General features: G+C 41.1%; 8 non-coding genes across 8 annotated transcripts; 5 read left to right on the forward strand and 3 right to left on the reverse strand.

Annotated features, from left to right (window-relative positions):
- Positions 1-586: 586 nt before the first annotated feature.
- TRNAW-CCA (transfer RNA tryptophan (anticodon CCA)) lies at positions 587-658 on the reverse strand. The gene has a single exon. It is a non-coding gene; the product is annotated as a tRNA-Trp (tRNA).
- A 483-nt stretch (positions 659-1,141) lies between these two features.
- On the reverse strand, positions 1,142-1,213 carry TRNAW-CCA (transfer RNA tryptophan (anticodon CCA)). The gene has a single exon. It is a non-coding gene; the product is annotated as a tRNA-Trp (tRNA).
- Positions 1,214-1,702: 489 nt separating this feature from the next.
- Positions 1,703-1,774, reverse strand: TRNAG-CCC (transfer RNA glycine (anticodon CCC)). The gene has a single exon. It is a non-coding gene; the product is annotated as a tRNA-Gly (tRNA).
- Positions 1,775-2,057: 283 nt separating this feature from the next.
- On the forward strand, positions 2,058-2,129 carry TRNAW-CCA (transfer RNA tryptophan (anticodon CCA)). Its single transcript has one exon. It is a non-coding gene; the product is annotated as a tRNA-Trp (tRNA).
- Positions 2,130-4,387: 2,258 nt separating this feature from the next.
- TRNAW-CCA (transfer RNA tryptophan (anticodon CCA)) lies at positions 4,388-4,459 on the forward strand. The gene has a single exon. It is a non-coding gene; the product is annotated as a tRNA-Trp (tRNA).
- A 939-nt stretch (positions 4,460-5,398) lies between these two features.
- Positions 5,399-5,470, forward strand: TRNAW-CCA (transfer RNA tryptophan (anticodon CCA)). The gene has a single exon. It is a non-coding gene; the product is annotated as a tRNA-Trp (tRNA).
- Positions 5,471-8,799: 3,329 nt separating this feature from the next.
- Positions 8,800-8,871, forward strand: TRNAW-CCA (transfer RNA tryptophan (anticodon CCA)). The gene has a single exon. It is a non-coding gene; the product is annotated as a tRNA-Trp (tRNA).
- Positions 8,872-9,833: 962 nt separating this feature from the next.
- Positions 9,834-9,905, forward strand: TRNAW-CCA (transfer RNA tryptophan (anticodon CCA)). The gene has a single exon. It is a non-coding gene; the product is annotated as a tRNA-Trp (tRNA).
- Positions 9,906-17,614: the final 7,709 nt, after the last annotated feature.

Here is a 17,614-nt window from a genome sequence, read left to right on the forward strand (position 1 = left end):
CGTAAAATATTGACATGAAAGCCAGTTATACCCTTCTTGAAGAAGGACTGAGAACTGGTTAAAATTAGCAGGTTAAGAGCAATGTTTCTGTGCTTAAATAGGCAGGAAAGGGCCTCCTGACCCTGACGTGATTTGAACACACAACCTTCTGATATGGAGTCAGACACGCTACCGTTGCGCCACGAGGTCAACTGGCACTGTGAGCTCTCACATTGATTCAGGACCCATGATTTCATATCCTAGAAAGACATTTCCATGGACAGCTTTTTTCCATGGACAGCTTTTTGTTCCAATAAAAACATTTCCAAGAAACAACCAACCTCTAAAAGTTACCTTTTTAGCCTTCTTTCATTTCTCCCCCTAAACTGAGGCTATCGGCAACTGCCTATCTGATAGTCCTGTCTTGCTCTTGAGAAACATTTCAGAAAGAAGACTAAAACAGAAGTAGGAAACTTAGGAAAGCTTATGTTCGGAAAAAATTGACATGAAGGCCAGTGATACCTTCTTGAAGAAGGATTGAGAACTGGTTAAAATTAGCAGGTTAAGAGCAATGTTTCTGTGTTGAAGCAAGGAGGAAATGGACTCCTGACCCCGACGCGATTTGAACACGCAACCTTCTGATCTGGAGTCAGACGCGCTACCATTGCGCCACAAAGTCAACTTGCACTGTGAGCTCTCACATTGATTCAGAACCTTTGATTTCATATCCTAGAAAGACATTTCCATGGACAGCTTTTTTCCATGGACAGCTATTTGTTCCAATAAAAACATTTCCAAGAAACAACCAACCTCTAAAAGTTACCTTTTTAGCCTACTTTCATTCCTCCCCCTAAACTGAGGCTATCGGCAACTGCCTATCTAATAGTCCTGTCTTGCTCTTGACCTTCTTAGCCTTCTTTCATTCCTTGCCCTAAACTGAGGCTATCGGCAACTGCCTGTCTGATAGTCCTGTCTTGCTCTTGAGAAACATTTCAGAAAGAAGACTAAGACAGAAGTAGGAAACTTAGGAAAGCTTATGTTCGTAAAGTTTTTTTTTTACATGAAGGCCAGTTATACCCTTCTTGAAGAAGGACTGAGAACTGGTTAAAATTAGCAGGTTAAGAGCAATGTTCTGTGCTTAAGCAAGGAGGAAAAAGACTTCTGACCCCGACGTGATTTGAACACGCAACCTTCTGATCTGGAGTCAGACGCGCTACCGTTGCGCCACAAGGTCAACTTGCACTGTGAGCTCTCACATTGATTCAGGACCTTTGATTTCATATCCTAGAAAGACATTTCCATGGACAGCTTTTTTCCATGGACAGCTATTTGTTCCAATAAAAACATTTCCAAGAAACAACCAACCTCTAAAAGTTACCTTTTTAGCCTTCTTTCATTCCTCCCCCTAAACTGAGGCTATCGGCAACTGCCTATCTGATAGTCCTGTCTTGCTCTTGAGAAACATTTCAGAAAGAAGACTAAGACAGAAGTATTAAACTTAATAAAGCTTATGTTCGTAAAAGATTGAAATGAAGGCCAGTGATACCCTACTTGAAGAAGGACTGAGAACTGGTTAAGATTAGCAGGTTAAGAGCAATGTTTCTGTGCTTAAGCAAGGAGGAAGAGAACTATGATTCCCGTCTTGAAGAAGGACTGAGAACTGGTTAAAATTAGCAGGTTAAGTGCAATGTTTATGTGCTTAAGCAAGAAGGAAAGGGCCTCCTGACTCCGACGTGATTTGGACACGCAACCTTCTGATCGGGAGTCAGACGCGCTACCGTTGCGCCACGAGGTCAACTGGCACTAAGAGCTCCCACATTGATTCAGGACCTTTGCTTTCATATCCTAGAAAGACATTTCCATGGACAGCTATTTTCAATGGACAGCTTTTTGTTCCAATAAAAATATTTCCAAGAAACAACCAACCTAAAAAGGTAACTTTTAGAGGATGGTTGTTTCTTGGAAATATTTTTATTGGAACAAAAAGCTGTCCATTGAAAATAGCTGTCCATGGAAATGTCTTTCTAGGATATGAAATCAAAGGTCCTGAATCAATGTGAGAGCTCATAGTGCCAGTTGACCTCGTGGCGCAACGGTAGCGCGTCTGACTCCAGATCAGAAGGTTGTGTGTCCAAATCACGTCGGGGTCAGAAGGCCCTTTACTTCTTGCTTAAGCACAGAAACATTGCTCTTAACCTGCTAATCTTAACCAGTCCTCAGTCCTTCTTCAAGTAGGGTATCACTGGCCTTCATGTCCATCTTTTACGAACATAAGCTTTATTAAGTTTCCTACTTCTGTCTTAGTCTTCTTTCTGAAATGTTTCTCAAGAGCAAGACAGGACTATCAGATAGGCAGTTGCCGATAGCCTCAGTTTAGGGGGAGGAATGAAAGAAGGCTAAAAAGGTAACTTTTAGAGGTTGGTTGTTTCTTGGAAATGTTTTTATTGGAACAAATAGCTGTCCATGGAAAAAAGCTGTCCATGGAAATGTCTTTCTAGGATATGAAATCAAAGGTCCTGAATCAATGTGAGAGCTCACAGTGCAAGTTGACCTCGTGGCGCAACGGTAGCGCGTCTGACTCCAGATCAGAAGGTTGCGTGTTCAAAGGACGTCTCGTTCAGAAGTCTTTTTCCTCCTTGCTTAAGCACAGAAACATTGCTCTTAACCTGCTAATTTTAACCAGACCAATCATGGGTCCTGAATCAATGTGAGAGCTCACAGTGCAAGTTGAGGTCGTGGCGCAACGGTAGCGCGTCTGACTCCAGATCAGAAGGTTGTGTGTTCAAATCAGGTCGGGGTCAAAAGGCCCTTTCCTTCTTGCTTAAGCACAGAAACATTGCTCTTAACCTGCTAATTTTAACCAGTTCTCAGTCCTTCTTCACGAAGGGAATCACAGTTCTCTTCCTCCTTGCTTAAGCACAGAAACATTGCTCTTAATTTTCTAATTTTAACCAGTTCTCAGTCCTTCTTCAAGAAGGGTATAACAGGCCTTCATGTTAAATTTTTTTACGAACATAAGCTTTCCTAAGTTTCCTACTTCTGTCTTAGTCTTCTTCCTGAAATGTTTCTCAAGAGCAAGACAAGACTATCAGATAGGCAGTTGCCGATAGCCTCAGTTTAGGGGGAGAAATGAAAGAAGGCTAAAAAGGTAACTTTTAGAGGTTGGTTGTTTCTTGGAAATATTTTTATTGGAACAAAAAGGCTGTCCATTGAAAATAGCTGTCCATGGAAATGTCTTTCTAGGATATGAAAGCAAAGGTCCTGAATCAATGTGAGAGCTCATAGTGCCAGTTGACCTCGTGGCGCAACGGTAGCGCGTCTGACTCCAGATCAGAAGGTTGTGTGTTCAAATCAGGTCGGGGTAAAAAGGCCCTTTCCTTCTTGCTTAAGCACAGAAACATTGCTCTTAACCTGCTAATTTTAACCAGTTCTCAGTCCTTCTTCACGAAGGGAATCACAGTTCTCTTCCTCCTTGCTTAAGCACAGAAACATTGCTCTTAATCTTCTAATTTTAACCAGTTCTCAGTCCTTCTTCAAGAAGGGTATAACAGGCCTTCATGTTAAATTTTTTTACGAACATAAGCTTTCCTAAGTTTCCTACTTCTGTCTTAGTCTTCTTCCTGAAATGTTTCTCAAGAGCAAGACAAGACTATCAGATAGGCAGTTGCCGATAGCCTCAGTTTAGGGGGAGAAATGAAAGAAGGCTAAAAAGGTAACTTTTAGAGGTTGGTTGTTTCTTGGAAATATTTTTATTGGAACAAAAAGGCTGTCCATTGAAAATAGCTGTCCATGGAAATGTCTTTCTAGGATATGAAAGCAAAGGTCCTGAATCAATGTGAGAGCTCATAGTGCCAGTTGACCTCGTGGCGCAACGGTAGCGCGTCTGACTCCAGATCAGAAGGTTGCATTTCCAAATCACGTCGGGGTCAGGAGGCCCTTTCCTTCTTGCTTAAGCACAGAAACATTGCACTTAACCTGCTAATTTTAACCAGTTCTCAGTCCTTCTTCAAGTAGGGTATCACTGGCCTTCATGTCAATCTTTTACGAACATAAGCTTTATTAAGTTTCCTACTTCTGTCTTAGTCTTCTTTCTGAAATGTTTCTCAAGAGCAAGAAATGACTATCAGATAGGCAGTTGCCGATAGCCTCAGTTTAGGGGGAGAAATGAAAGAAGGCTAAGAAGGTCAAGAGCAAGACAGGACTATCAGATAGGCAGTTGCCGATAGCCTCAGTTTAGGGGGAGGAATGAAAGAAGGCTAAAAAGGTAACTTTTAGAGGTTGTTTGTTTCTTGGAAATGTTTTTATTGGAACAAATAGCTGTCCATGGAAAAAAGCTTTCCATGGAAATGTCTTTCTAGGATATGACATCAAAGGTCCTGAATCAATGTGAGAGCTCACAGTGCAAGGTGACCTCGTGGCGCAACGGTAGCGCAACTGACTCCAGATCAGAAGGTTGCGTGTTCAAATCACGTCGGGGTCAGAAGTCTTTTTCCTCCTTGCTTAAGCACAGAAACATTGCTCTTAACCTGCTAATTTTAACCAGTTCTCAGTCCTTCTTCAAGAAGGGTGTAACTGGCCTTCATGTAAAAATAAATTTTACGAACATAAGCTTTCCTAAGTTTCCTACTTCTGTCTTAGTCTTCTTTCTGAAATGTTTCTCAAGAGCAAGACAGGACTATCAGATAGGCAGTTGCCGATAGCCTCAGTTTAGGGGGAGGACTGAAAGAAGGCTAAGAAGGTCAAGAGCAAGACAGGACTATTAGATAGGCAGTTGCCGATAGCCTCAGTTTAGGGGGAGGAATGAAAGTAGGCTAAAAAGGTAACTTTTAGAGGTTGGTTGTTTCTTGGAAATGTTTTTATTGGAAGAAATAGCTGTCCATGGAAAAAAGCTGTCCATGGAAATGTCTTTCTAGGATATGAAATCAAAGGTCCTGAATCAATGTGAGAGCTCATAGTGTCAGTTGACCTCTTGGCGCAACGGTAGCGCATTTAATTCCAGAACAGAAGGTTGCGTGTTCAAATCACGTCGGGGTCAGGAGTCCATTTCCTCCTTGCTTAAGCACGGAAACATTGCTCTTAACCAGTTCTCAGTCCTTCTTCAAGTAGGGTATCACTGGCCTTCATGTCAATATTTTACGAACATAAGCTTTATTAAGTTTCCTACTTCTGTCTTAGTCTTCTTTCTGAAATGTTTCTCAAGAGCAAGACAGGACTATCAGATAGGCAGTTGCCGATAGCCTCAGTTTAGGGGGAGGAATGAAAGAAGGCTAAAAAGGTAACTTTTAGAGGTTGGTTGTTTCTTGGAAATGTTTTTATTGGAACAAATAGCTGTCCTTGGAAAAAAGCTGTCCATGGAAATGTCTTTCTAGGATATGAAATCAAAGGTCCTGAATCAATGTGAGAGCTCACAGTACAAGTTGACCTCGTGGCGCAACGGTAGCGTGTCTGACTCCAGATCAGAAGGTTGCGTGTTCAAATCACGTCAGGGTCAGAAGTCTTTTTCCTCCTTGCTTAAGCACAGAAACATTGCTCTTAACCTGCTAATTTTAACCAGTTCTCAGTCCTTCTTCAAGAAGGGTATAACTGGCCTTCATGTAAAAAAAATTTTACGAACATAAGCTTTCCTAAGTTTCCTACTTCTGTCTTAGTCTTCTTTCTGAAATGTTTCTCAAGAGCAAGACAGGACTATCAGATAGGCAGTTGCCGATAGCCTCAGTTTAGGGGGAGGAATGAAAGAAGGCTAAGAAGGTCAAGAGCAAGACAGGACTATTAGATAGGCAGTTGCCGATAGCCTCAGTTTAGGGGGAGGAATGAAAGTAGGATAAAAAGGTAACTTTTAGAGGTTGGTTATTTCTTGAAAATGTTTTTATTGGAAGAAATAGCTGTCCATGGAAAAAAGCTGTCCATGGAAATGTCTTTCTAGGATATGAAATCAAAGGTCCTGAATCAATGTGAGAGCTCATAGTGCCAGTTGACCTATTGGCGCAACGGTAGCGCATCTAATTCCAGATCAGAAAGTTGCGTGTTCAAATCACGTCGGGGTCAGGAGTCCATTTCCTCCTTGCTTAAGCACAGAAACATTGCTCTTAACCTGCTAATTTTAACCAGTTCTCGGTCCTTCTTCAAGAAGGGTATCACTGGCCTTCATGTCAATTTTTTCCGAACATAAGCTTTCCTGAGTTTCCTACTTCTGTCTTAGTCTTCTTTCTGAAATTTTTCTCAAGAGCAAGACAGGACTATCAGATAGGCAGTTGCCGATAGCCTCAGTTTAGGGGGAGAAATTAAAGAAGGCTAAAAAGGTAGCTTTTAGAGGTTTAGAGGTAGCGCGTCTGATTCCAGATCAGAGGGTTGTGTGTTCAAATCACATCGGGGTAAGAAGGCCAATTCCTTCTTGCTTAAGCACAGAAACATTGCTCTTAACCTGCTAATTTTAACCAGTTCTCAGTCCTTCTTCAAGAAGGGAATCACAGTTCTCTTCCTCCTTGCTTAAGCACAGAATGAAAGAAGGCTAAAAAGGTAACTTTTAGAGATTGGTTGTTTCTTGGAAATGTTTTTATTGGAACAAATAGCTGTCCATGGAAAAAAGCTGTCCATGGAAATGTCTTTCTAGGATATGAAATCAAAGGTCCTGAATCAATGTGAGAGCTCACAGTGCAAGTTGACCTGGTGGCGCAACTGTAGCGCGTCTGACTCCAGATCAAAAGGTTGCGTGTTCAAATCATGTCGGCGTCAGAAGTCTTTTTCCTCCTTGCTTAAGCACAGAAACATTGCTCTTAACCTGCTAATTTTAACCAGTTCTCAGTCCTTCTTCAAGAAGGGTATCACTGGCCTTCATGTCAATCTTTTACGAACATAAGCTTTCCTAAGTTTCCTACTTCTGTCTTAGTCTTCTTTCTGAAATGTTTCTCAAGAGCAAGACAGGACTATCAGATAGGCAGTTGCCGATAGCCTCAGTTTAGGGGGAGGAATGAAAGAAGGCTAAAAAGGTAACTTTTAGAGATTGGTTGTTTCTTGGAAATGTTTTTATTGGAACAAATAGCTGTCCATGGAAAAAAGCTGTCCATGGAAATGTCTTTCTAGGATATGAAATCAAAGGTCCTGAATCAATGTGAGAGCTCACAATGCAAGTTGACCTGGTGGCGCAACTGTAGCGCGTCTGACTCCAGATCAAAAGGTTGCGTGTTCAAATCATGTCGGGGTCAGAAGTCTTTTTCCTCCTTGCTTAAGCACAGAAACATTGCTCTTAACCTGCTAATTTTAACCAGTTCTCAGTCCTTCTTCAAGAAGGGAATCACAGTTCTCTTCCTCCTTGCTTAAGCACAGAAACATTGCTCTTAACCTGCTAATTTTAACCAGTACTCAGTCCTTCTTCAAGAAGGGTATAACTGGCCTTCATGTTAAACTTTTTTTTACGAACATAAGCTTTCCTAAGTTTCCTACTTCTGTCTTAGTCTTCTTTCTGAAATGTTTCTCAAGAGCAAGACAAGACTATCAGATAGGCAGTTGCCGATAGCCTCAGTTTAGGGGGAGAAATGAAAGAAGGCTAAAAAGGTAACTTTTAGAGGTTGGTTGTTTCTTGGAAATATTTTTATTTGAACAAAAAGCTGTCCATTGAAAATAGCTGTCCATGGAAATGTCTTTCTAGGATATGAAATCATGGGTCCTGAATCAATGTGAGAGCTCACAGTGCCAGTTGAGGTCGTGGTGCAACGGTAGCACGTCTGTCTCTAGATCAGAAGGTTGTGTGTTCAAATCAGGTCGGAGTCTAAACGCCCTTTCCTTCTTGCTTAAGCACAGAAACATTGCTCTTAACCTGCTAATTTTAACCAGTTCTCAGTCCTTCTTCAAGAAGGGAATCACAGTTCTCTTCCTCCTTGCTTAAGCACAGAAACATTGCTCTTAATCTTCTAATTTTAACCAGTTCTCAGTCCTTCTTCAAGAAGGGAATCACAGTTCTCTTCCTCCTTGCTTAAGCACAGAAACATTGCTCTTAATCTTCTAATTTTAACCAGTTCTCAGTCCTTCTTCAAGAAGGGTATAACAGGCCTTCATGTTAAATTTTTTTACGAACATAAGCTTTCCTAAGTTTCCTACTTCTGTCTTAGTCTTCTTTCTGAAATGTTTCTCAAGAGCAAGACAAGACTATCAGATAGGCAGTTGCCGATAGCCTCAGTTTAGGGGGAGAAATGAAAGAAGGCTAAAAAGGTAACTTTTAGAGGTTGGTTGTTTCTTGGAAATATTTTTATTGGAACAAAAAGGCTGTCCATTGAAAATAGCTGTCCATGGAAATGTCTTTCTAGGATATGAAAGCAAAGGTCCTGAATCAATGTGAGAGCTCATAGTGCCAGTTGACCGTGTGGTGCAACGGTAGCGCGTCTGACTCCAGATCAGAAGGTTGCGTTTCCAAATCACGTCGGGGTCAGGAGGCCCTTTCCTTCTTGCTTAAGCACAGAAACATTGCACTTAACCTGCTAATTTTAACCAGTTCTCAGTCCTTCTTCAAGTAGGGTATCACTGGCCTTCATGTCAATCTTTTACGAACATAAGCTTTATTAAGTTTCCTACTTCTGTCTTAGTCTTCTTTCTGAAATGTTTCTCAAGAGCAAGACATGACTATCAGATAGGCAGTTGCCGATAGCCTCAGTTTAGGGGGAGGAATGAAAGAAGGCTAAAAAGGTAACTTTTAGAGGTTGAATGTTTCTTGGAAATGTTTTTATTGGAACAAATAGCTGTCCATGGAAAAAAGCTGTCCATGGAAATGTCTTTCTAGGATATGAAATCAAAGGTTCTGAATCAATGTGAGAGCTCACAGTGCAAGTTGACTTTGTGGCGCAATGGTAGCCCGTCTGACTCCAGATCAGAAGGTTGCGTGTTCAAATCACGTCGGGGTCAGAAGTTTTTTTCCTCCTTGCTTCAACACAGAAACATTGCTCTTAACCTGCTAATTTTAACCAGTTCTCAGTCCTTCTTCAAGAAGGTATCACTGGCCTTCATGTCAATTTTTTCCGAACATAAGCTTTCCTAAGTTTCCTACTTCTGTCTTAGTCTTCTTTCTGATATGTTTCTCAAGAGCAAGACAGGACTATCAGATAGGCAGTTGCCGATAGCCTCAGTTTAGGGGGAGAAATGAAAGAAGGCTAAAAAGGTAACTTTTAGAGGTTGGTTGTTTCTTGGAAATGTTTTTATTGGAACAAAAAGCTGTCCATGGAAAAAAGCTGTCCATGGAAATGTCTTTCTAGGATATGAAATCATGGGTCCTGAATCAATGTGAGAGCTCACAGTGCCAGTTGACCTCGTGGCGCAACGGTAGCGCGTCTGACTCCATATCAGAAGGTTGTGTGTTCAAATCACTTCAGGGTCAGGAGGCCCTTTCTCGCTTACTTAAGCACAGAAACATTGCTCTTAACCTGCTAATTTTAACCAGTTCTCAGTCCTTCTTCAAGAAGGGAATCACAGTTCTCTTCCTCCTTGCTTAAGCACAGAAACATTGCTCTTAACCTGCTAATTTTAACCAGTTCTCAGTCCTTCTTCAAGAAGGGTATAACTGGCCTTCATGTTAAACTTTTTTTTACGAACATAAGCTTTCCTAAGTTTCCTACTTCTGTCTTAGTCTTCTTTCTGAAATGTTTCTCAAGAGCAAGACAAGACTATCAGATAGGCAGTTGCCGATAGCCTCAGTTTAGGGGGAGAAATGAAAGAAGGCTAAAAAGGTAACTTTTAGAGGTTGGTTGTTTCTTGGAAATGTTTTTATTGGAACAAATAGCTGTCCATGGAAAAAAGCTGTCCATGGAAATGTCTTTCTAGGATATGAAATCAAAGGTCCTGAATCAATGTGAGAGCTCACAGTGCAAGTTGACCTCGTGGCGCAACGGTAGCGCGTCTGACTCCAGATCAGAAGGTTGCGTGTTCAAATCACGTCGGGGTCAGAAGTCTTTTTCCTCCTTGCTTAAGCACAGAAACATTGCTCTTAACCTGCTAATTTTAACCAGTTCTCAGTCCTTCTTCAAGAAGGGTAAAACTGGCCTTCATGTAAAAATAAATTTTACGAACATAAGCTTTCCTAAGTTTCCTACTTCTGTCTTAGTCTTCTTTCTGAAATGTTTCTCAAGAGCAAGACAGGACTATCAGATAGGCAGTTGCCGATAGCCTCAGTTTAGGGGGAGGACTGAAAGAAGGCTAAGAAGGTCAAGAGCAAGACAGGACTATTAGATAGGCATTGCCGGTAGCCTCAGTTTAGGGGGAGGAATGAAAGTAGGCTAAAAAGGTAACTTTTAGAGGTTGGTTGTTTCTTGGAAATGTTTTTATTGGAAGAAATAGCTGTCCATGGAAAAAAGCTGTCCATGGAAATGTCTTTCTAGGATATGAAATCAAAGGTCCTGAATCAATGTGAGAGCTCATAGTGCCAGTTGACCTCTTGCTTAAGCACATAAACATTGCACTTAACCTGCTAATTTTAACCAGTTCTCAGTCCTTCTTCAAGAAGGGAATCATAGTTCTCTTCCTCCTTGCTTAAGCACAGAAACATTGCTCTTAACCTGCTAATCTTAACCAGTTCTCAGTCCTTCTTCAAGTAGGGTATCACTGGCCTTCATGTCAATCTTTTACGAACATAAGCTTTATTAAGTTTCCTACTTCTGTCTTAGTCTTCTTTCTGAAATGTTTCTCAAGAGCAAGACATGACTATCAGATAGGCAGTTGCCGATAGCCTCAGTTTAGGGGGAGAAATGAAAGAAGGCTAAGAAGGTCAAGAGCAAGACAGGACTATCAGATAGGCAGTTGCCGATAGCCTCAGTTTAGGGGGAGGAATGAAAGAAGGCTAAAAAGGTAACTTTTAGAGGTTGGTTGTTTCTTGGAAACATTTTTATTGGAACAAAAAGCTGTCCATTGAAAATAGCTGTCCATGGAAATGTCTTTCTAGGATAGGAAATCAAAGGTCCTGAATCAATGTGAGAGCTCATAGTGCCAGTTGACCTCGTGGCCCAACGGTAGCGCGTCTGACTCCAGATCAGAAGGTTGTGTGTCCAAATCACGTCGGGGTCAGGAGGCCCTTTCCTTCTTGCTTAAGCACAGAAACATTGCTCTTAACCTGCTAATTTTAACCAGTTCTCAGTCCTTCTTCAAGAAGGGTATAACTGGCCTTCATGTAAAAAAAAAATTTACGAACATAAGCTTTCCTAAGTTTCCTACTTCTGTCTTAGTCTTCTTTCTGAAATGTTTCTCAAGAGCAAGACAGGACTATCAGATAGGCAGTTGCCGATAGCCTCAGTTTAGGGGGAGGAATGAAAGAAGGCTAAGAAGGTCAAGAGCAAGACAGGACTATTAGATAGGAAGTTGCCGATAGCCTCAGTTTAGGGGGAGGAATGAAAGTAGGCTAAAAAGGTAACTTTTAGAGGTTGGTTATTTCTTGGAAATGTTTTTATTGGAAGAAATAGCTGTCCATGGAAAAAAGCTGTCCATGGAAATGTCTTTCTAGGATATGAAATCAAAGGTCCTGAAACAATGTGAGAGCTCATAGTGCCAGTTGACCTATTGGCGCAACGGTAGCGCATCTAATTCCAGATCAGAAGGTTGCGTGTTCAAATCACGTCGGGGTCAGGAGTCCATTTCCTCCTTGCTTAAGCACAGAAACATTGCTCTTAACCTGCTAATTTTAACCAGTTCTCAGTCCTTCTTCAAGAAGGGTATCACTGGCCTTCATGTCAACTTTTTTCCGAACATAAGTTTTCCTGAGTTTCCTACTTCTGTCTTAGTCTTCTTTCTGAAATTTTTCTCAAGAGCAAGACAGGACTATCAGATAGGCAGTTGCCGATAGCCTCAGTTTAGGGGGAGAAATTAAAGAAGGCTAAAAAGGTAACTTTTAGAGGTTGGTTGTTTCTTGGAAATGTTTTTATTGGAACATAAAGCTGTCCATGGAAAAAAGCTGTCCATGGAAATGTCTTTCTAGGATATGAAATCATGGGTCCTGAATCAATGTGAGAGCTCACAGTGCCAGTTGACGTCGTGGCGCAACGGTAGCGCGTCTGATTCCAGATCAGAAGGTTGTGTGTTCAAATCACGTCGGGGTAAGAAGGCCCTTTCCTTCTTGCTTAAGCACAGAAACATTGCTCTTAACCTGCTAATTTTCACCAGTTCTCAGTCCTTCTTCAAGAAGGGAATCACAGTTCTCTTCCTCCTTGCTTAAGCACAGAAACATTGCTCTTAATCTGCTAATTTTAACCAGTTCTCAGTCCTTTTTCATGAAGGTTATAACTGGCCTTCATGTTAAATTTTTTTATGAACATAAGCTTTCCTAAGTTTCCTACTTCCGTCTTAGTCTTCTTTCTGAAATGTTTCTCAAGAGCAAGACAAGACTATCAGATAGGCAGTTGCCGATAGCCTCAGTTTAGGGGGAGAAATGAAAGAAGGCTAAAAAGGTAACTTTTAGAGCCTTCTTTCATTTCTCCCCCTAAACTGAGGCTATCGGCAACTGCCTATCTGATAGTCTTGTCTTGCTCTTGAGAAACATTTCAGAAAGAAGACTAAGACAGAAGTAGGAAACTTAGGAAAGCTTATGTTCGTAAAAAAAAAGTTTAACATGAAGGCCAGTTATACCCTTCTTGAAGAAGGACTGAGAACTGGTTAAAATTAGCAGGTTAAGAGCAATGTTTCTGTGCTTAAGCATGGAGGAAATGGACTCCTGACCCCAACATGATTTGAACACGCAACCTTCTGTGCTGGAATTAGACACGCTACCGTTGCGCCAAGAGGTCAACTGGCACTATGAGCTCTCACATTGATTCAGGACCTTTGATTTCATATCCTAGAAAGACATTTCCATGGACAGCTATTTTCAATGGACAGCTTTTTGTTCCAATAAAAATATTTCCAAGAAACAATCAACCTCTAAAAGTTACCTTTTTAGCCTACTTTCATTCCTCCCCCTAAACTGAGGCTATCGGCAACTGCCTATCTAATAGTCCTGTCTTGCTCTTGACCTTCTTAGCCTTCTTTCATTCCTCCCCCTAAACTGAGGCTATCGGCAACTGCCTATCTGATAGTCCTGTCTTGCTCTTGAGAAACATTTCAGAAAGAAGACTAAGACAGAAGTAGGAAACTTAGGAAAGCTTATGTTCGTAAATTTGTTTTTTACATGAAGGCCAGTTATACCCTTCTTGAAGAAGGACTGAGAACTAGTTAAAATTAGCAGGTTAAGAGCAATGTTTCTGTGCTTAAGCAAGGAGGAAGAGAACTGTGATTCCCTTCTTGAAGAAGGACTGAGAACTGGTTAAAATTAGCAGGTTAAGAGCAATGTTTCTGTGCTTAAGCAAGAAGGAAAGGGCCTCCTGACCCCGACGTGATGTGAACACACAACCTTCTGATCTGGAGTCAGACGCGCTACTGTTGCGCCACGAGGTTAACCGGCACTGTGAGCTCTCACATTGATTCAGGACCCATGATTTCATATCCTAGAAAGACATTTCCATGGACAGCTTTTTTCCATGGACAGCTTTTTGTTCCAATAAAAACATTTCCAAGAAACAACCAACCTCTAAAAGTTACCTTTTTAGCCTTCTTTCATTTCTCCCCCTAAACTGACGCTATCGGCAACTGCCTATCTGATAGTCCTGTCTTGCTCTTGAGAAACATTTCAGAAAGAAGACTAAGACAGAAGTAGGAAACTTAGGAAAGCTTATGTTCGGAAAAAATTGACATGAAGGCCAGTGATACCTTCTTGAAGAAGGACTGAGAACTGGTTAAAATTAGCAGGTTAAGAGCAATGTTTCTGTGCTTAAGCAAGAAGGAAAGGGCCTCCTGACCCTGACGTGATTTGGAAACTCAACCTTCTGATCTGGAGTCAGACGCGCTACAGTTGCGCCACGAGGTCAACTGGCACTATGAGCTCTCACATTGATTCAGGACCTTTGCTTTCATATGCTAGAAAGACATTTCCATGGACAGCTATTTTCAATGGACAGCCTTTTTGTTCCAATAAAAATATTTCCAAGAAACAACCAACCTCTAAGTTACCTTTTTAGCCTTATTTCATTCCTCCCCCTAAACTGAGGCTATCGGCAACTGCCTATCTGATAGTCCTGTCTTGCTCTTGAGAAATATATCAGAAAGAAGACTAAGACAGAAGTAGAAAACTTAGGAAAGCTTATGTTCGTAAAAGTTTTACATTAAGGCCAGTGATACCTTTCTTGAAGAAGGACTGAGAACTGGTTAAAATTAGCAGCTTTAGAGCAATGTTTCTGTGCTTAAGCAAGAAGGAAAAGGACTCCTGACCCTGACGTGATTTGAACACGCAACCTTCTGATGTGGAGTTAGACGCGCTACCGTTGCACCACACGGTCAACTGGCAGTGTACGCTTTCACATTGATTCAGGAGTCTTGATTTCATATCCTAGAAAGACATTTCCATGGACAGCTTTTTTCCATGGGCAGCTTTTTGTTACTTGGATACTTGGAGCTTGCCTGCAGTAATCAGAAGCCATTATGGGGAATTCATCACAGGATAAAATGTATAAATATAAGAATACAGTAACCCTCCGACATGCAATGGCCCCGACATATGATAAAATCGACATACGATGGCCGCTCAGAGGCCATCGCATTAAGCTGCTGTCTGATAGCAGTTTAAGCATCCCGGGCAGGTTCACTTACCTATTCCCGCTGCTCCGGGTCCACTTCGCGATCCTCCGGCGTCTTCCGCATCTTCTCCAGGGTCCGGGCCTCGCTTTCCCTGCGTTGTTATTACGTCACTACGCACGCCGCGCCGGCGCAGCAGCATAATAATGTCACCAGAAAGCGAGGCCCGGACCCTGCCGAAGATGCGGAAGAAGCCGGAGGATCGCAAAGAAGACGCCGGAGCAGCGGGACAGCATCGGGAGCCCCTGGGACAGCATCGGGAGCGGTGAGGACCTGGTCTGGAGCGGCGGGGACAGGTGAGTACAGCTTCCTATACTTTACATTGCACGGATCCCTCAACATACGATGGATTCGACAAACGATGGGTCGTTTGGAACGAATTACCATCGTATGTTGAGGGACCACTGTAGATCTTTATAAAAATAGTACAAGGAATTTTTAGATAAAAGTACAGCATTTTTATGAATTAATGTTCTATCTGTTTTATCTTATCATGTTCTATCTGTTTTATCTTTATCTAGTAAAGCTGGATGCTAATCAGCATAGCTGTCACTATGTGTGTCATTCATCTTTCACAGACTCCTGAATGTCTGATCAACTTCTTTGTCATTCAGGAGTCCGAGAAAGCTTTGACTATTTCAGCATGCTGGGAGTTGTAGTTTAGTAACAACTGAAGCTGCAGTGTTTGTGAATAACTGTGTTAGAGCAGTGTTGCCTCCAGCTGTTGTAAAACTACAGCTCCCAGCTGTGCACACATCCTTTATCTGCAGTTTTGCATACACAACAGAAATCTCCTATACTGGATACCGGTATGCTTTACGGCCGGTATCCAGTATGCTGTAAAATCTAGACTAGTCTGTCTGGCTAAAAGACAGACGACCCCTAGTGGTGGCTATTTTGAGCTGGAATTTCAGGTGAAAATTTAAATTTTTTTTAACAGGTGTATATTGGGAAATGTCATATTATAATGAGTCCTGCAATATATGAAAAGTTTTTAACAATGACAGTGCCTCTTTAAAGGGGTACTCCGGTGAAAACCTTTTTTCTTTTAAATCTTAATCCTTCCAGTACTTATTAGCTGCTGAATGCTACAGAGGAAATTCCTTTCTTTTTGGAACACTGATGGCGTCACGAGCACAGTGCTCTCTGCTGACATCTCTGTCCATTTTAGCAACTGTGCATAGCAGATGTATGCTAAGGGCAGCATGGTGGCTCAGTGGTTAGCACTGCTGCCTTGGATTCAAATCCCACTAAGGACAACAATAAATAAAGAGTTATTATTATTATAATGACGTCAGCAAAGAGCACTGTGCTCGTGATGTCATCAGAAAGAATTCCAAAAAGAAAATAATTTCCTCTGTAGTATTCAGCAGCTAATAAGTACAGGAAGGATTAAGATTTTTTTTAATATAAGTAATTTACATATCTGTTTAACTTTATGGCACCAGTTGATTTAAAAGAAAAAAGGTTTTCACAGGAGTACCCCTTTAAGCCAGGAAAGAGTGTGGTGCTAATAATGCAAAGGTTGTTGGTTCGATCCCTGTTCCGGCCAGTTTGCCTTCTTTTTTAGACCATAGCGGTCTCAAACTCCTATTTCTCCCTACTGCCTAGATCTGGTGCGTGGCACATGATGTGTTAACCCCTTAAGGACGCAGCCCTTTTTCACCTTAAGGACTGAGCCCTTTTTTGCTTTTCTGAACACCATCGCTTTACGCATTAATAACTCTAAAACGCTTTTACCGAATATTCTGATTCTGAGATTGTTTTTTCGTGACATTTTTTTTATTTTACTTTATTTTGTGGTAAACTTTCGTCGTTACTTGCATCCTTTTTTGGTGAAAAATCCCAAAATTTCATGAAAGTTTTGAAAATGTAGCATTTTTCTAACTTTGAAGCTCTATGCTTGTATGGAAAATGGATAATCATTTGAAAGTAGTATTTATTCTTATTTCCATTGACATATAAGGGTTTTATTTTAGGGTTGTGACAATCCCTAAACCAGGGAAATCTCCAATGGTTCCGGAACATTTCCGCCCTATCTCGCTCCTTAACTCAGATTTAAAACTGTATTCTAAATTATGGGCTAGTAGGATAGCAGAACCTCTCCCATCACTGATCCATTTGAACCAAGTTGGGTTTCTGAAGCATCGCCAATCACAGGATGGCACTAGGCGGTTTGTTGACATCATAGCAGCGCACGATCGAATGCCTTCTCTACTCCTTTCCTTGGATGCGGAGAAGGCATTCGACCATGTGTACTTGGGATTTCTAAAGGCGGTACTTTATAAATTTGGATTTTATTGAAATACAAGACGCTCCTATTATGCTTGAAAACCTCTTTTAATTTCTCAGCAGCAAAAGTATATAAGTGAATAAATAAATCAGAAAACACGAAAATACTTAAGCATGGAATAGCCAAACATGCTATCCTGCTGTGTAACCAATCACAATACAGCATGTGACAAATAGTTGAGATGGTATAATATCTTCCTTCTTCTTTTGCTGCTTAGCAGTGGAACAGATGAGTATTTTTTGTCTCCTAATTCCATTTACTTATATTTCATAGTCTATACCATATACCTTCATTTTTCTTCCTCTATATAATAAATTCTTCCATTATTCCTATACCCTTTTCTATTCTTTCATATTATATCATTTTTCTTATTGTTATTTTATTTATCCTTTATTTTACCAAATATACATATGTTACTTCCCATTTAAATTCCTATAATAATTGGTGATTCAATGGTCATTATGTCTCTTTTATCATTAATAATATAGTATTAGTGATTCAGTAGTGATTTCCATACACTTCTATTACTCCCCTATTCTCCCCTATATATATTTTTTGTCATAATCTCTGGCGTTACAATTGTTCTTTCTCTATATTGTGCAGTTCTACCAACCTATACAAACCACCATTCGTCTTCTCCTGGGTCCCGACACTTTCACAGCACTACCGGGACCTTTTCTCCTGTCTTCTTTTTCTCCTGCGTCATCGCCGCCA

The sequence above is a fragment of the Hyla sarda genome, chromosome 4 (assembly GCF_029499605.1).
Source record: "Hyla sarda isolate aHylSar1 chromosome 4, aHylSar1.hap1, whole genome shotgun sequence".
Lineage (NCBI taxonomy): Eukaryota > Metazoa > Chordata > Amphibia > Anura > Hylidae > Hyla > Hyla sarda.